Raw genomic sequence first — 16065 nt, forward strand, 5'->3', positions numbered from 1 at the left:
TACATGCTGATCTAGTGTGATTAATGGGATGAATATTAAGAGAATGGCAGGGAAGAGTTGCATAATCGCAGATGCGGTTCACAGATGAGAGATGACAAACTGATCAAAGTAACCACGGCAGTACGTGTGTCGGCAATGATAATGTATACAGTTGGGCGTGCATATGTACGAAGAAAAACCTTGTTGATGATCCTCTATAAAAAGATTACGCTTATTTAAATGAGGTATCCTGTAATTGCCCAACTGTCAGGATTAATGGGGATTCATATTTGCCGCTTACAGACAAAATAACTTTGAAGTCCAACTGGTGCAATTTTACAACATTACCTTGATTTACCATTATATATATATTCTTTTTCTGTTTTGCAGAAGGCAACTGACCTTAACATTAGATTTTTTTGTAATCTCATAAAAAGCTTGCCAAGATTGTTCCTTTCTGCATACATAATAATACATCGAATAAAAATAATTATTACACATACATTTAAAAAAGAAAATTATGGAGTCTGTCATACATACAAAATGTTTTTTTTTCTTCTCTTTATCCTTTTCAGAATCGTCATTCAAATGTAGTTTAAAAGCCACATAATGCTTCAGGAAACAATCTTTCAACTAACGCTTCGTAGCCCCTTAGAGGGCTCAGCGTTTTTCATTCAACCATATTTATGAGTGTATTTCCCATTTTCACTGAAGCACAGGATTAAGTCATTTTTAAAATCCATTAATTTCCATAGTAAAAATATGAAGTAAAATTGTTTTCAGTTGAAAGACACGAAAATTTCATTGACAGGTTATAAAGAATAACCTGTCCTTCAAAGCGCACTCAGAGACTCTCAAGTCAGCTAAAGCTCAAAAACTACAGGTTCCTTTATTTAGAAGTGAATATGCCATGCTGCTTAAACCATCTTATTCCATACTGAAAGAAATGTATATTGATATAAGTCATGTGATGTTTATGATGTTTATATTGGACATGATAGGTTGATATTGATATTGCATATGTGATGTTTATGTGATGAACATTGTGGAAATGTGTTCGGGTGGGTAGACTCACATATGGTCGATGCTTCATCAGAGCCGTCAGGGCAGTCTAGCTCCCCGTCACAGAGCCAGTTCTCTGAAACACAGCTGCGTCCGTCGGCACAGAGGAATTCTTCGATGTCACACGCTGGAGGAAGAGGTAGGGATGGAGGGGTGACATGGGGAGAGAATGAAAAATGACAGCTAATGCATGAGATGTCATTATAAATGTATCAAGTTTATCTTGAGAATGGATATATTATTATAGAATATGTTAATTCGGAATTTCTTTTGTAAGTCACTTTGGATAAAAGCGTCTGCCAAATGAATAAATGTAAATGTAAATGAATACGGGTTGACAGTATAATGAAAGGCAGATGCTATTTTCACCCTGGTGCAAATAATGCTATTTGGTATTTACAACCCAGTGCAAATAGTGTCAGATACTATTTGGACCCGTATTTAAATACCAACAGACAGTACGGGCATTACTGCAGTGTGTTTAATTAGAATCCCACAGACACATTAAATTAACCCCTACCCCCCCTAAACATAACCTTAACCTTACCTTAGAAAAATAATCTTGGTTATTTATTAGTAATACAGTGATGTAATCTACACACAATCGATGCCGAGCCACAGGAATGAGTGTGATCGAGAGACCCCGCCTCCGGATCAAACCTTTCTCCTCACTCCCTGACATTCACCCTGACCAAATCACTGAATCAAGGTTTACATTCATTTTTATCTATTATTTGAAGTAGTATTAAGAAGTAGATCTTTTTTAATCCCCATTTCTCCCAATTTGAAATGTCCGATTCCCACTACTTAGTAGGTCCTCGTGGTGGCGTGGTTACTCGCCTCAATCCGGGTGGCGGAGGACAAGTCTCAGTTCCTTCCGCTTCTGAGACAGTCAATCCGCACATCTTAACATGCGGTTCTTTGTGCATGACACTGCAGTGACTCCGCATGTGGAGGCTCATGCTACTCTCCGTGAGACACGTACAACTTACCACGTGCCTCATTGAGAGCGAGAACCACTAATCGCGACCACGAGGAGATTACCCCATGTGACTCTACCCTCCCTAGCAACCGGGCCAATTTGGTTGCTTAGGAGACCTGGCTGGAGTCACTCAGCACACCCTGGATTCGAAATTGTGACTCCAGAGGTGGTAGTCAGAGTCAATACCTGCTGAGCTACCAGTATTATGTAATATTAAAGGAAATATTAAGACAAACCACAGTCGCTAGGACAGCGCTACACATTCACACACAGTCTTTACACCCCACGCCACAGCAGCGACATTTGCTGTATAGTTTGTCGTATATTTCCATGGTTCCACCAGACTATTGGGGTGCAAATAGCTGCACTGTGTGGCAGATGCTATTTACACAGGGGTGCAAATAGACTCTCCGATAATGAATAGTATACAGTAGTTTATACTGTGCAATTAGAGATCAACTATGAGAGTCCCGACCCAAAACCAAATACAAACATATATAAATTGACTGTATATAATCCAAATAATATGTGCAGTGTTGAATCATTTCAATATTCACAAAGGGTAAAACTAGCAATAGAATACACATAGAACACACAAATAATACAGAAATACAAAGCACAATCTCTAGGACTGATTAAAAGCCAAGGTGAAAAAATATGTTTTCAGCTTAGTTTTAAAATCATGTATTGTTGATGCTGATCTACTATAAATAGGTAAACCGTTCCACAGTTTAGGGGCAGCTACCGCAAAAGCTCGGTCGCCCCTCATCTTCAATTTAGTCCAAGGGATTATCAAGAGCTTCTGATCAGACTATCTGAGGGATCTCTGAGGAGTGTGCATATGCAACAGGTCAGCAAGGTAGGGAGGCGCTAGACAATTTAGGGATTACAAAATGAAAATAAGTATTTTATAATCAATTCTAATTGAACTGCCAGTGGCAGCCAGTGAAGAGAGCGTAGAATAGGAGTAACATGGTCACGCTTACGGGCCCCTGTCAACAGACTGGCTGCAGCACTCTGGACCGTTTGGAGTCTTGCAAGGGAAGCGTTGTTAATTCCTATATAGACGGAATTACAATAATCCAGGCGAGCAAAAATAAAAGCATGGATAACCTTTTCAAAATCCTTAAAAGACAGGAAAGGCTTTACCTTAGTTAAAAATCTCAATTGAAAAAACTAGTTTTAACGACTTTGTTCATCTTTTTATCGAATTTAAGTGCGCTGTCACATAAAAAGCCTATTTGCCCATTTTTAACTGAAGATTTAAGGAAAGGGGCCAAATGTGCCAAATTAACATTGACAGAGCCATCCATCTCAGAGGGGCCAAACATAACTATCTCTGTTTTCGAGTCATTGAGACTTAAAATGTTTAAAGACATCCACGATTTCACATCATTTAGACAGGCCAGCAGGGGAACTAATGCATTCCTATTCATTTGGATATCATCTGAATAACAGTGAAATGATACTCCATGATTCTTAAACACACTTCCTAAAGGAAGCATGTACAGAGAGAATAAGAAAGGATATTGATATAATGTACAATAAGATGTGCAATATTCATGAGTGCCATTTTATTCCACCAGCAAAAAATAACAAATATATCATGAATATTCATGATTCATCAATATATCGTCCAATCCCTAACCAAAAACATATAAGAAATATGTCAATGTATATCATCCCAATATTATTTGCGATATTCAAACTGCTTTTTATTACATTTATTCCACCAGCAAAAAAATTCTGAATATATTGTAAATATTCAATTTATTGTTCAACTTTATTCAACACCATTTACAAAAATATAGTCCTTTCCTACACAAAACATACACAAATATTAATCAAAATATATTTACATTTACATATTTGGCAGACGCTTTTATCCAAAGCGACTTACAGTGCAATTATTACAGGGACAATCCCCCTGGAGCAACCTAGAGTTAAGTGCCTTGCTCAAGGACACAATGGTGGTGGCTGTGGGGATCGAACCAGCAACCTTCTGATTACCAGTTATGTGCCTCAGACCACTACGCCACCACCACTCTGGTAAAATATATTATCCAAATATGATGTGCAATAGTCATCATTGCGATACAATTTTGCTTAATTTGATTTAAAATAAGCACAAAAAAAAAAATACTAATATATTGTGAACATTCAATATATTGTCAAATAAGTTAAAAACCCCAAGAACTCGAAAAAAAAGTTCTAAAAAAGTTTGAATAATTGATCTATGTTTACTCTGAAGTGGAATTGTGTTTCGTAATACAATTGCAGTCTTATCATCTAATATCAGTCTTATTATAGTTCAAAGAGAACATGTATTCTTTCATTTGGCTAAATGTTCCACATTGGTTTAAAACCATAGCTTCAAGTAGCTTACAATCTACTTGAAAAGTGCTCTCTTTTTTGGTGAAGTTTGCAAAAGTGCATTAGTGCTCCATAGATACCCAAGTAACACGCTAGCATCGCACTGAGGTACTTTAAGATGGTACTCAGCCAAACAGTCCTAGCATTTGTTGGAATTTCTTTTCGTCCTTATTTGCATTATTGTAAACAGAGATGGATGTAGTAAAGTGAAGAGATGAGTGTAGAGATGGATTTTGTACATCACACGCCATCTTCCTGACGTTAAAAGCAGTTCAAAAGAACACAAAAGGAGTGCAGGAGACATGCCGAGAAGCTACAAGCCTTTCAAGCTGGCAAGACGAAGTGAGCACATTTTACATAACAGTAAAACTTCAAGACAGTAGATTTGTGAAGGCCCTTTTTTGGCCCTCCTGCTGAGCTGATAGGCAGGGCAGTGTGATGTGCGAAAACATTATGCTTTGTGATTACAACTGCTCCCAACTTGAATTCCGAAAGCGCACAAACAGAAAGGACAAGAAAGCTCACAGAGAAGACAGGAAGTTCAAAAAGAAATCTCCTGTTCATTTGTCCCGAGTGTTGGTGTACATGAAAATATGTTTTTGGACATACACTCTGGCAATGTTAAGACTCAAAGCCAATATATGTTAACAGCTTACAGCTTTAAAGTCTGTTAACAATAAAGATGGGCTGTAAAATAGCTCTGAAATCTAACAGCAGCTGGACTACATTTTCAGTAGACATTTAGAAAGTCCTAAAAAGCTACTGGCTATCACTGCAGTATGGGACTCCGTGGCAGTTCAGACGATTCATATATTCAGATGGTTTGTATCAGTGCTGAATTCATGAGGTCATCAAACCCATGGTGAACTGGATTCATCTTGTAGCATGGTGCACATATCTGGTGTCTGATATACACAAATCATTTCAAAACAACACAGTAAGACATGTCCAACCTGAAATGCATTAACAGACCATTTCTGGAAAATTATTTTTACATGGTTTTTCCTATTGAGGCAGTTTACTGGTGAAATGAGGTGCTACAACAAAAACGACTTTAACTCCAACATGATCATAAAACAAGTCGGCGTGGTGTTTTGGAGAGTTCTTGTACCCTAGGATCGGCCGCATTATGCCAACTCATTGATAAGCGACATCTCCTTTCAGACATTTTTGCAATGGCTCCAGTGCATTTACTTACCCCTGTGGTGCAACCGGAAGAGCCTTGAGTTAGAAGCGTAGGAGACCTGGGTACAGATCCCGCATTGAATCCAGAAAGTAATTGTGTTCGCATAATCAGTGGCGAGCGTTATACGAAGGTTTAATTTTTCCTTCTAGCATTACGTTTTTACTCCACTGATGGTTAGGTTTGGGTTGGGGGGTGCAGTTTACAAAACATGCTTCTTCTTCAATGTATTAAATCCTGTAGAGTTAAAAACAACTCGCTTCACAACTCACTTTTGGCGCCCCTCTGTGGACATACGCCCAACAACACTTACTGCTTTGGCCACTGGGGGCAGTGTTTTGAATTTCAGCAATCACAGACCAATTTTAGCTAAAGAAAATTCAACCTACTGTTTACGATTTCACTGTGAGATCAGTCTGTTGATTCCCTTTCACAAAATCAAGAGTAAAACGGCAGGTTGTCAGTTCATAAACACTTTTCGCCCTGTTTCTGACACAATGTTATTTTATGACCTTAAAACACTTTTAGCATAGTGCATGACTTAAAAGGACATATTTTAAAGTTAACCCTACGTAACTACAGCATTTAAACGCTAGTTCGAGTGTGATCACATCGTATGATAGCTAAACTGATAGAATGTTGCACTTGCAATGCAAAGAACCAGGGTACGAGTCCTGACCGAGGTTGCATCAGCAATCGCGTTTTCATCTCACATTTGCTTTTTAATGACATATCGGTTAGGTTTAGGGTAGAGAGGTTGGTTTTGTTGATTTAAAACTGTTGATTGATCATAAACCTTAATAACGTCATCTGTTTGAAAGAAAATTATTCTTGTTTTTAGCGCCACACAATGGACATTTCACCTCAGAACTGCAGTGATATGTTTGAGAATACCACGTAACATCACTTTACGGAAATATTGGCACAGTCATGCAGTTCTCATTAAATCAGGGTGACCATGCCATTGTTTATACCAAGATAGTGTAAATTCTCTGAAAACAAATATGCAGTTTTGCTTTTCAACTAAATGTATCCTGTTCTAATGATGTTTGGACATTTTTACTGCAATTTCTTTTTATTATTATTATATATTAGGCTACACTTCTCCATATCCTCATTACATCTTTTAAAACAATCTACTTTTGTCCCATTAAATAATCACTGGAAAACAGAATCAGTCACAGGTTTAGTTCATGACAGCCATACGCAGTACAAGCAATTCATGTAAAAAGATACATAGTGCATCCGGTCCGTAATCCTCTATCTCAGATCATAATGCAGGGCATGTCTTTGAGAGAGCTGCATTTATCCTCAAGCAGGCAGACAAAAATCAATGCAAACATATTAAAGAGTCCTTCATTATATGTCTCATCTTGATTTTAAACAGAGGCCTTCATTTTTCTCCAGCAATGGCAGAGATTATCAAGATATTATCTCCCAAAACACAAACCAGGCCCCTTACCTTACACATAAGCCAGTTCTGAGCAAAAGCACACACACAATCTCCCTCACTAAAAAAACATGAATTATTCATCAGCTTATCTTAAAATTCAGCGTGGCTTTCTCACACATTATGCCTAATGTGGTTCTCTTCACAGCTCTCTGACACTGTGGCTGCTTGTTTTGTACCTGGGAAAATAGTACATGCTGAGCGCATCCCTGACAGCTGCTTTGGAAATATATTTTATGAAAACGTATGAAATATGGGTATGTCTGAATAAGGATATGAAACAGGTTCAAATGATGAACATTTACAAAAGCAGTGTTTTGGCAGGTGAATCTGTTTGCAACTCAATCGCAAATACTCGCTTTAGGTTTGTCAATAAATCAAGAGTGATTTTTGACAATTTCTGGCTGGTAGTTTTGTGTTTTCCTCAGTTTGGTAACGTAGCAATTAAAGCTAAGGAAATGTGCATACAGTATACATTAACCAAACATATTGATGACTCATCCTACACTACACAGATTAGTGTCCAATCAAACACTCTCCAGAATCAGATCAACTAACATGTAGTTTCATGGCTGTTAATCCCTGCATGACATGGTAAAGTCAGCTGTCAGACAGGTGAAAGATTTCGTATTGGTTATTGAACAAGTTATCATTGAAACCCTTGGCCAAAAGGCCAAACATCACCTGATTCGGCTTTACTGATGACTTTTCACCAGTTGTCCAATAAATAAAGTCCCCCCGTTTGGTGGCCCTCCTTGATGTGAATCGAACATTTTAATGTGCCGCTATTGACCCGCAACTAGATCTGATCAACTAGATGTAAGGTGGGTCTCTTCCATCTCTAACTGTGCCAAGAATGTCTTAAAACATCTTGCTGCATTCTCAAACAGCTTGCTCTTACTTTAACTGTTACATCATTTTTTTGTTACATTTTAACTGTTATTTTACAGTTGCAGTTAATATTAACCAGGTACTGATTATTACTTCATTACTAAGATTTTAATGTCTTTATACATGGGGCCCTAGAGTCCATAATTGTGCTAAATTTGTCCAAAAATTATGATTTCAGCTTATTTTCCTTTTCAAATCCTTTGAAGTTCCTCTAACTTAAGCTGTGTGCACATTGTACGATTTTAGCCATCATTTTCATGTACAAATTTCAGACACTGTAAAAGATTTTACTTGTCGTATGGCAAAATTGGCAGTCTTTCCTGGCATAGTGTGACATGTTAACCAGTGGCCGATTAATTGCACTTGTGATGAATCTTATCCTTCAATGAATTTCTGGCAGTGTCTGAAATTTTGTATCGCAGTTCTCCTACTATGGCCAGATGAGATAAAACACCCAAAAGCCTTGACTATGATGTGTATAATACATTCTGAATCATACAGCATACCCCCAAGCTTTAATAAAACTCAACTGGCAAAAGTTATGGAATTTTTAGCCATCTTCTGTAACACAAAGTAGACACTTTGGTAAAATGTGACTGATGTACAGTAAGGTTGCTTTTGTATGGGGTCAATTTGACCCCACTAATAAAAACTCATAATTAAAAAATACCTAAAACAAATTCAAATACACAGGGAGGAGTGAACTGACAGTGCGTACACCATCCCAAAAGTCTTAAGGTGTGGTCACACATACCTTTGCACATTAATATTCCACAGGCGAAATACAGTCATCTCAATGGGAATCTGCGCGATGGACATCCGGTGGCTTTGCTCATGCTGATTTTGCCTTGAGTTCAAGTGTGGTGAACTTTGACAGGTGAAATCGCCACATTGACCAGTAGGACGTTTCTAGATTTGGCGGTGTCCTAAGTGTGGGCTGTGCTTTACAAACAGCTACATTGAATATTCACAATGGACAATGATATAATATTAGCGTTGAGTTTCTTATTAACATAAGTCTCACTGAGTACAAAGTGCAGCATTCAAAAATGCTGCTTGACAATTATATTTTTCTTGTTTCACACGTGCTCAATGTCTGCCCACACCATCTTCGCCCATGGAATTTTGCCATGGAAGGTATGTGTTACCGTACATGTAGCATATGAATAATTTCCAACATGATTACATGGGAAGTTGGAATGCTGCTTCCAAATGTTCCAGTACCCTGACATCAGCCCCATTATGCCAAGTTACTGACAAGCAACATCTCCCATCAGACATTTTTACATTGACTCAATAATGTTTACCTTCTCCAGTGGTGTGACCGACAGCGCGTTGTGTCAGCAATGTGTTAAATGAGGTTCTGGTCTCACATTGAAACCATTAAAGTAATCATGTATCCATAAGCAGTGATAAGTGTGATTTGGAGGTTTTATTTTCCCTCTAAATTACATTTTTACTCCATAAGCTTTAGGATTGGTGTTGGAGTTTGGGAAAAGAGTTAGGGAGTGATTCAATGAGCTCCCTAGTTCAGAAGTCTGGGCACTGATCAAGAAGTCGGCCATTTCTAGTGCTGTCCCAATTGCAAATTTGTAAAAAATTGTTGCTCAATATGTTCCCTTACCAGAAACATCATTATGTCTTCTGAAGTAAATTTGTTAGAAGACGAGCACAAGTGTTATACTATGAAGCCTTATTTTCAAATTTCACTTTAAAAGAGATGTTATTTGAATGTCTTTCATTTATAATAACCAAGAAAGGGAAACAATATTTTAAATTTAAGAGTCGCTAGAAAAATAAAACAATACAATCCATTACATTTGTATTTCTTTATTTATGTAATTTACTTTTCATATCTACACTGTACGTTTGAAATATCTATAACGAAAATGCACGACACTGATCCTTATACAGTAATGTTTTTAACTGATTAATACCAGCTGTGTATTAATGTGTAAGCTCGATATCGTATCGCAGGTGATTAAAGTCATTAATGTCCCAATGTTCAGTGGATGAACACCCTTGCTGAACCATTGGCCGAATTCGAGTTCCCGGGATAGGGAGCAGATTGAGATACACCCTTAAAAAAATATGCATTCCTCTTCACTTTAAAACTCACTTTTGGCACACCTCTGTAGGCATTTCACCTGTAAACTGGAGCTCACATGTGCTCTTCTGTTCACACATACTTCCCGCTTCGGCCTCTGGGGGCACCGATTCAAATTTCGGCAAGCACAGACTGAGTTTATCTCATAAAAAGTCAACCTGCTGTTTCCGAATTCAATGTGAAAAAACAGAGGGGGCTAAAAACAAAACATGAGGGTTAAAATTCTAACAAAGTTAAAATAAATAAATAAATAAATAATTGAGCAGTTAACCTAAAATTTACTTTTTTTAAATCTAAAAAAAAGAACTAGTTTCCTTCATGTCAAAGAAATATTTCTTAATAAAACTGACTAATTGGTTTATAGCAATAAAAGTAATTTGTCTACAGTGACAATACAGTGTATTCCATGTGTTTATGAAATGAACTGACCAATAGAAAGGGACATTTTAAGATTTGGGCCATATCCTGGTAGAATCAAGCTTATAAGCATGTTTTAGAAAAATAAGCAGAGACTGGATTAATTCTCTAATTAATTTTTTTTGGTGACATAATTCATATTGATTAATGAAGTTGTCCTACAGCACACAACTGTAAAACATTTATAGGATAATCTTGATATTTATATTTTTATATAACAAGGTGAGTGACATTTAATAAGCACAGGCATATCCTCATCCAAATCTGGATATTTAATTACACAACGGTGTTCCATCTGCCTATTCTCTCACTCTAAACATTAACGGCAACTCCTGCGGCACGAGATCACCGCCACCAGTTAGTTTCATCAACATGAGTGCCGGTGATGAACAGTAAAAGCTATTACTCTGAAGAGATGTTTGCATTTTCTCTCTTGCGCAATTAATCAATCCTAACGTCCGCAAACTTGTTCAATTATGCCATATACGTGGGGCCCAAATTGATCATTTTATTTCGGAAATAAGTGGGAAGGATGTGGGCTTTCTGCCAACTATTAATTATGAAATATCATATGTGGTTGCCATAGAGATGTGACATGGTAATGATGAGCTAGTCTTGCATGCTCAAACTTCTGCCAAAGAAAATCTAATTATTCAACTGACTTTTAAAACAGGGTCCAAAAAAGAGAAGTGTAATGCATTTTTGTAGTGGAAATCAAAGCATGTTTATGAATTGAATAACCCAAAATGAAGTTTTAATATGCAGCATTATGAACTATTTCTAATCACAATAAATGAGTCACAGAATTCTTTGTTTTGGCAAAATGGCTCATTCACATATTAGCACTTAATTGTAAACATGAACACATATTGGGGTTCACAAACTGAGACACCACATTAGACATATGGGATTTAATGTTTGGAAATAAACACAATTTTAGGATTTTGACATATTTAATTCAACTACATTTTTGAAGTAAAATGAATAAGAATATGTACGATTCTGCTGTTTTTCTAGGTCTAAATTATAGTATAATTTCTATTGAAATGTTTTGCATTGTTTCAGTCTTTTGGGCCAACCCAACTTGAGAGTCCTTTTACAAATTTCCTTGACACTTTTCTTTTCGTCTGCAAGCTTCTCACGGGAATGTTTTGAAACAGCTTCAATGTGGCTCCGGTGGAAAAATGTGATTTACATCAAATAAATCTTTACTTCAAATGATGTTTGGAGTAACACATCATTTCTGCTTCTACGGTATCAATCAAGCTCTCTTTTCTCGGTTGCAGCTCATACTCAGCTTTACAAACATGCTCTTGCAATAACCTGCAACAGCTTTTAGTACAATTTTCTGTGAATCGAGGGGATTAAGACTGGAAAAATGTCAACAAAATAAGACTTTCCTGTATAAAAATTCTTGGATGGTCTTTTATCATTACAATCTACCGTACATCAGAGGTAGAAATTGTAAGAAATGTAGCAATTCAAGGTCTAATTCCAGTTAAAGGAATATTCCAGGTTCAATACAAGTTAAGCTTAATAGACAGCATTTATGGCATAATAATGATTACCACAAAAATACATTTTTAAACCCTCCAAAAATTGGCCACATTCACTTCCATTGTAAGTGCCTCATCTGTAGTGAAAAGTGAAAATCTGTAACCTCGATTTTCCTTTGCTTTTTTTCTTCTTTATTTTTAAAGGAGGAATGAGTCGAAATAAATGTTATGGTAATCAACATTATGCCACAAATGCTGTCAATTGAGCTTAACTTGTACTGAACCTGGAATATTCCTTTAACTAGAACCCTGTAATTACTATTTTAAAATGGAACCAGTATTAGATAAGAACTGGTCTTCCATTCCCAATCAGAGGGCATTCTGGGTCCATGAAATGACAGAATACAGGCTCACCAGCTGTCTTTATGCTATGAGTCACCATTTTAAAAACGGAAATCTTAAGGCAGATGTCACCACAAAAACCTTTGGTGAAGGATCCAAGCTTTGTATTTCAATCAAAAGATATTTCATGAAACTCATGCATTAGATGTCCAGAGAATTTACTAATTTCATCTGATATATGTAATGCTTTTATTTTCGCATAATCAGATTTACAAATGTGACTTTCTGAGATAAATGATTCCGGTCCCTTTCTGTACGCTTAAATAAGCATTGGGCTACCTTTTGTTCTTTTTGAATTCTGATTAGTTGAACTCAAGAGACTGTCTCGCTTCAGTTTCCAAAATGATTTCAAATTGCATAAAAGTTTATAATGGGAGCTAAATAAGCATAAGAGAACATCATTTTAGCATAGTAAACTAGCTAAGGCAAGGATCACTATTGCTTTGGGTTCATGGGGCTATGGATTGGAACTTTGGCATGTAAATCATCCCGCTATTTGCACTACAAACTTGAAGGAACTCTCAAATTACTTGAGGCTTGTTTTTGAAGAGGTATGTTACTACTTTATTAATTGATTAGACTTACAATATTTGCCTGGTGGACGATAAAAAAAGGTTACAAAATCCCTTAGAGGTACATTGAAGGAGGTACCGGAGCCATGTTCTAGAGGCCAGAATATCAAAGAGATTTTTGGGAAGGCTCTTTGGATTTGGAACAGTAAATTGCCACCTTGTCACAACCACCAAGAAACCCAAGCAGACTAAAAGTTACTCAGAACACCTTAGCAAACAAATAGCAATGTCTTGGCAACCGCACACAACATCCTAACAATGTGGTGGCAAGTTTTCCATGGGCAAGCACCACTTACATTTTATTCATAAAAAAAATCAAGTTTACTATAATGAAGTTCTTCGATTATTCTCTGTTAAAAAGGATGCGTTGCTCAGTTTCCATCCTAACAAATTTTAACGAGATATAGTTGAGGCTATGGAGAAAGAGACACTTTAAACTCGCAGGCACACAATGTATCTTTTCAGGAACACCACACTACACCATATCTGGATAGTTCCTTTGCAATAAAAATTTTATTTTACAATTGTATCCATAGTTAATTAAGCAAAAAATAGTCTAAAGATGCACAATCTTTAGGAAACTTAATTGGCAAAAAAAAAGTACATTAAATCATCGCAACATTCACTATGTTCCTTAATGTTAATGGTATAACAAGGTAAATCAATATATTGTGAATATTTAATATATCCTCTAAGCATATTTTGGTAAAGTTTTAAAGTCAAATCTGGATTAATGCATCTTAAAGTGCCATGTTTGAATTCACACAAGCGTGAAGATTTGATAACAACATCAGAGGGTAAAACTTTCAGAAAATAATGACTTATATTTCCTGACTCATTGCGCGGTGAATTGGGTTTCTGTAGTTCAAAAGTTATTAGCTGAAATTGGTCTGTGTTCGGAGTGTTGTTGAAAGCATGTGAGCTCCAGTTTCCGGGTGAAATGTCCACAGAATGTCGCCAAAGGCGGGTTGTATTATTAGAAGTAAATGATGTAATACAGTCAACAGGAATGCAGATTTTATCAACTCTACCCGCTAACCCAACCCTAAACCTAATCGTCAGTGGAGAAAACATATAATTTAATAGCGAAAACACAACTTCCGAGTTGCTTTCACCATTGTTTATGTGAACATTACTTCCTGGTTCTCGTGGGACCAGATCCCATGTCTCAGACTTTGCTAGCGCAACTCATGATTAGTATTGCTTGAGGGAAATTTGATCACGTGTGAACTGATACAAAAATGTCTGACAGGGGTTGTCATTTGTCAATAATTTAGCTTTTGGGGGTTGATTTCAAGGTATGTGAACTTTCGGAAGCAACATGTTGATTTCCTGTGTTTTCACTTCCGTCTTGTCCTCATGCAAATATATATTATGGCATTAGAAGACATGCAATATAGCACATGAGTCGTATAGACTACTTTTGTGGTATCTTTATAGTGTTAATTTCGAAGTTTCAGAGCTTGACTGTTTATCTATCTATCAAGAGAAATCTCAGAAATTCTACAAAATATTCTAAATAAAGAAAGAAAGTAATACGGGTTCGGAAGGACATGAGCGTGACTGAATTTCATTTTGGGGTGAAATACTAGCTGAAGCAAATATTTATGAAGTAGATATGTAGACCTGTTTAAAGAAATTACTCTCGCTCTCAACAGAAGCCCCCTTGATTTTTAGTCTTAAGGAATCTCTTTTCATGCATCCTCACCCCTCTAATCTGTTCATACGTTCATTCCCAGTGTATTATTGTATATGTGACAGTAGAAGCTACAGATAAGGGAGGATTAGGAGAATGAGAGAGAGAGAGAGAGAGAAGAGGAGAAAGAGCAATTATGTTACTCCCTCAATTGTGTAATAGAACATGGTTTCTCATCTATCTATACATCATTATGTTAATAGTTGTTTGACTCAAAATAAATGAGTCTGTGTGACTTTTAATGTGCGTGTATGCGCCTCTGTAAGGTGTTGGTGTGTTTTTAGCGAAGTGTGCCCCTCCTTGTGTCTTTTTCCAAGAGAGTGTAAGGGAGAATCAGGCCTCACTAAACAATGCCACCACTTCACTCATCCATAAACAGCCTCTTTTTCCATCTCGCTCATAGAATGATGCCATGACCATGATGGACGGCAGGGGGATTGGCATCTGAGTGGATATGTCTGTGTTTGAGAGAAAAACTGAGGTGTCAGACCAAGTATTCTGCCCTAATTGACTCTTTAAGGCTGTAAAATATGTCAACTGGATGCCTGTCTTCACTCGGAGGGACAGCCCGGGAAGTCATACAGGCTGAATTCCTCTAAACATGGTCCATTTCCTGTCATATCTCGTTCCTCACCAGCTGCTTTGCTTGTTTAAGGACATTTTGCAGTCAGAATGAGGATTGTGTCCAAGATTGGACAACGATAAAAGGCCATGGAAGGGCACTTGGTGGCACAGCCTGTAGAGGGATGCGAGACCTGAGGGCTGGACTCGGCTGAGAGGAAATGTTCCTCTGCGGTTCCAAACTGCACAGTGGGCGAGGATTTCGGAAGCCAAAAAATTTATTCTGTCTAAAAGACACTGCGAATCTGTGCTAACTATTTTTCTCTAATGAAAGATGATTCTGAGAAATATGATGTACAAAACCGAAGTGAAAATTATGTACAAAAACTAATTTACATCCGTAAAACTTGATCTGACAGTAAATAAATAGGGTGCAGCGCTAGAAAATCATAATCTGCGATGAGCCATCATTTGTATCTCTAACTCTTAAGTTTGGCATCTCAATCTCCAACAAAAATAAAAGTATCCCTAACTCTAAATACCAAAAAGTATCATGGTATTACCATTCCTTTTTAGACATAATGCTATGGTAATACTATGGTATTCTTTGAAGTACCTTAGGAAACCATGGGCAGACCATTTTTTTACATAAGCGTGGTGGTTCGCGTGATTCGAGCGCAACTCTTTTTGGGTCCTTGAATAACATATAACGTGCGAGTAAGGGCAGCCGGTGGACTTTCTGGTGCCCTCCTAAGGTAAGATGGTGCCCCACTTGGGAGTTGGTTCCCTACGCAGACTGCGTACTCTGCTTATAGGGAGCGGCATTACTGGATCTAGGAATTGAACAACAGTCCCTCTCAAACTGTGGTATGCAAAGCGCCCCGAGGTGGTTCG

The 16065-nt window shown here is 37.3% G+C and overlaps 1 pseudogene; it reads right to left on the bottom strand.

Moving 5' to 3' along the window:
* The window catches only part of LOC127639573 (low-density lipoprotein receptor-related protein 1B-like), a 281174-nt pseudogene that overhangs the window by 230037 nt on the left and 35072 nt on the right, over nucleotides 1-16065 (bottom strand).

This window comes from Xyrauchen texanus, chromosome 48 (assembly GCF_025860055.1).
Source record: "Xyrauchen texanus isolate HMW12.3.18 chromosome 48, RBS_HiC_50CHRs, whole genome shotgun sequence".
Classification (NCBI taxonomy): Eukaryota; Metazoa; Chordata; class Actinopteri; order Cypriniformes; family Catostomidae; genus Xyrauchen; species Xyrauchen texanus.